At 46.4% G+C, this 4,057-nt stretch overlaps 1 pseudogene; it reads right to left on the minus strand.

The window, feature by feature from the left end:
* Window positions 1-3,739: 3,739 nt before the first annotated feature.
* LOC111730439 lies at window positions 3,740-3,852 on the minus strand (annotated as a pseudogene).
* Window positions 3,853-4,057: the final 205 nt, after the last annotated feature.

Below are 4,057 nucleotides of genomic sequence, written 5' to 3' on the forward strand. Positions count from 1 at the left end.
GGACCCGCCCCTTCCCACCCCTGTCGCCGGCGCCAGTCGTTCACAGTGCGGGGACCTGGCGTGGCGAGCCGTGGAGCGCAGTGCCCAGGCCGCCCGCTGTCCCTGACGGGCACGGTGTGAGCCCGCTGCCTGGGGGTCAGCCCTCCCCATCCTCAGGGGTCCTGACGGAGGTGTCGGTGCCGTGAGTCCCCTCCCCGCCGAGCTGGACGTTACCTTGTCATGCTCATTCCGTTTATCCAGTTCTTTCTAATTTCTCTTCCATTCCTTCATCGGTTATCCAGAAATGCGCTAGATCGTTCCCAAATACTTGGGGACTTTCCTGAAGTCTTTCTTTTATTGGTATTTAATTTAATCATGTGGTTAGAGGATACACCTGGCATGATTTGAATTTATTGAGCTTTGTTCCATGTTCTGTGTTCACTTGAATGTATTCCGAAGCTGGTGGTGGAGTGTTCTAGAAATACCAGTTTAGTAGGCTGTGTTCTTCAGATTTTCTATATACTTACTTGTATCAGCTTTCGCGAGTCGTTTTGAAATCTCTGACCATAATCGTGAGTTTTCTCTTTTTTCCTTGTAATTCTATCAGGTTTTGCTTCATGCATTTTGAAGCTACTGCATTAAGTTTCCGATTGTTATGTCTTCTTGATGAATAGACCCCTTTATTATTACGAAATGTTCTTTCTTTATTTGCTCTGAAATACAGTACTTTGATATTAATATAGCCACTCTGGCTTTCTTGTGATTCGGGTTGGGGTAGTACATCTTTTTTCATTCTTTTCACCTTAACCTGTTGGGTCTTTACGTCTGAAGTGCATTTCTTATACGTGGTATTTGGTTTTGTCTCACCCTTTATCCAATTTTACTATCTCTGCCTTTTAATTGGTTTGCTTAGACCGTTTACATCAATGTCATTGTTGGGATGGTGTTTAAGACTCATCTTGCTCATTCGTTTTCTATTTTCCCATCTCATAGTCGTGTCCCCCGTTTTTTTTTGGTTTTTTTTGCTTTCTTTGGCTCAGTTGGATTTTTTTTTTTTTGTAATTCTATTTGATCATTTCTCTGGCTTTATGTATAACTCCTTGTTTCACTACTTTGAGGCTGCTTTAAGGTCCACAGCACAATCTTTATTGCGAAGGTCCCTTAAAGTGACGTTGCCTCACTTTATCTGCAGGATGGGACCTCACAGTAGCAAACTTCTGTTTCTCGTCTCCTAAAGGACTTCATGCGGCTGCTTCCGTGCACTCTGCTTTTCTCTTTGTTATAAATCCCACGTTATGTTACTGTTAGTTTTGTTTAAACAGTTATCTGTTAAAGAGATTTAAATACTAAGGGTAAAATCTGATATATTTGCCATATAATTCCTCGCTAAGATGCAAGTCTTGATCTTATACCTAAGATGCCTTTCTTCTCTAAAATTAGGTTGTTGAATTATATGATCTCTGTGATTCTCAAATAGCTTTCTTCACTTAGAAGATGGTTGTACTGTGGCGCTCTGTGCCTGTCGTGTGCGTGCGTGCGTGCATGTGTGTGTGTGTTTGCGCGCGCACTGGCTTTTTTGTATCTATGTGTGTACTTCATTTGGTATTCTATGGCATATATATATAAAATGCAACATACAGTAAGCGATTGCGATGATCCTTGCCCATACTGGATTGGTGACAAGACTGTAGAGTAAACCGACAGAAGTCTCTTAGCCGGTGAGCGACAGAGCCGGTGTTAAGCCATCCTTGTTTGGATTCGGACGCGGCAGGCATCAGCTCTCAGACCCGATTTTGCCTCTGATGCCGTGCGTGTCTTCCTGCCACGTCGCACGCCAGCCTCCCTGCACACTGGGCTGACGTGCGTCTCATTTAGAGCTACTGTTTCGCCACATGCCCAAGCCTGATTTCTTATTTGCAGACAAAGACAAATAAGTAGTTTGAGTTCAATTTAAACTTTAGTTGTACTTACTAGGTATTTATTGCATACCCGTCACTGTTCTAGGTGCTTTGTTTAAAGATCATATCCTTAAGAAGTGGGAGCTTTATTATCTTCAGGTTACGGATAGGGGAACTGAGGCATGAAGAAATTAAAGTAGTTGAACAAATCCATACAGTTGGCAAGTGGGTAAGCTCGATTCGCATTCCATCGAACGGGTTTCAGCTCCCAGGTTCTGGGGCACCGGGCCCAGCACTGCACAGCTGAGGAGCTGTGTGAGGACGGAGGAGGGTGGTGGCAGTGCCACCCTGAGGACCAGGAAATCCCGACGAGGAGGGTCCAGATGCATGCGCTTCGAGCAGCCGGTGCGGGAGTGGGGCCCGCATCTGCTTACAGAGCCCTGGGGGCTAGTGATGTGCTTTCCAGCTTAGATTTATTGACTAGAACTGAGTTCAGAATCAAGATTTCAGAAAAGTTGCTTGTTTCAGTTTATGAGAGAGAATATAATTGTGTTTTTATTAATGTGACTTTTCTACTCGTTTTTTTTCTAGCTGTTGAGTGCTTTTAAAGATGCGTTTTCACATATAACACTCTAGTTCTGAGGGGCGTATCATTCCCAGATATTTCCTGTCTCATCATGCCCACATCATAAAAGTTAATTTCAGCCCTAAAAACTACAGTACCCTCCTTTTGGAACGTGTTCTGCAGATTCTAGCAAATTTAATAGCCAGATCATAAATTTAAACGTAATACAGGCTAGAGGCATAGGAAGCCTGCCATTGTCACATCACTTATTTTAACATTCAAGTCATTTTTTGTAGTAGCCAAAAAATTGTACCAAAAATGGAATAACCCGTCCAAATGGTAAACTGAGAAGACAAAGCATAAATGAGGTTTCTGGCGGCCGACAGAATTTCTTGCGCAGAGAGGGCGGGAGACTGGACGGGGAGAGCGCGGGGCATCGCCGTGCGTTCGAGGCCTTCGGGGCCAGGCGGGCCGCGGCCGCCACGTGGACAGCGCACACGGTCCCCGGCGCGGGACGGAGGACATCCAGCTGGATCCAGCAGCCGCAGGACACAGGCCAGGACTCCGGTGTGACGACTCCCCACTGGCCAGCCCCCGAGTCCCTGTGTTCCCAGGAAGTCCCATGCGACCGCCCGTCAGCACGGACTCCTCTGGAGGCTGACCCGCGGTGCCCGAGTGCCCCCGCCCGGCCAGGGACCTGCCGCCCCAGGCCCATGTGCCCCGTGGAGGACTGGCCGTTACACAGCATGAGCGGATTCTAAATTCAGACATGCTCAGAAGTCACTCAGTAACGGACTTTCAACCCCAAAACACTTCACTGAGGAAAGCGTTTTATGTCACTGGTTTGTCGGAAGTGGAAAAGTCAAGAGGAATATTGGGTTTAGACCAACTTCTGATGAAATGTAGGTCACTCGTTTGAACCCAGAACATTTTAAATCGTGTGGGGAGATACGATGACATGATTTAATGCGCTCGTAGTGTTTAGAAATCATAAAAATACCATGAACTTAAAAAGAGTTTATAGACACCAGGATTTCTGTGAACACTGAAAAAAACATCTGTCCGATTTTACACCAGTCGTATATTTTTTGTCTAAAATATTGTTTGATGTAGAAAAGGACAGTGAAAACAGCCTTTTTTTTACTTCTAACCTTCCTTTGTGACCATTTTTTTCCAACACTGCTATTTTAATCAAAATAAAAGGCTTTGTTTTTTTTTTAGGCGAGGCAACCCTTGGTGGACCTCGCAGATTGCAAGGACCTTGTCAGCTTACAGTCTCTTATTTTTTATTTTTTTACGCCTACAGCACCTGGTCTTCCCAGGCGGTCTCCCATCCAGGCGCTAACCAGGCCCGACCCTGCTTAGCTTCTGAGATCAGATCCGCTCGTTCAGGGTGGAATGGCCGTAGACATAAAATGCTTTTTGAACAAGAATCAGAAAGGAAAGACTGAAGGCAGAAGAAGTTAAGATGTGGCCAGTTTGGCTGCAGCAGTGTTAGGGTACGCCTCAGGGGCAAGAGCACCGCGGCGACAGGCCAGGGCCTCGGCGGGGTCACTGAGTGCGGACCCCGCACACGGCTGTGGCTCCTCCAGCCCAGGCCCCCCGCATGCCCCCC

Source organism: Pteropus vampyrus, unplaced genomic scaffold (assembly GCF_000151845.1).
Source record: "Pteropus vampyrus isolate Shadow unplaced genomic scaffold, Pvam_2.0 Scaffold313, whole genome shotgun sequence".
NCBI classification, from domain to species: Eukaryota; Metazoa; Chordata; class Mammalia; order Chiroptera; family Pteropodidae; genus Pteropus; species Pteropus vampyrus.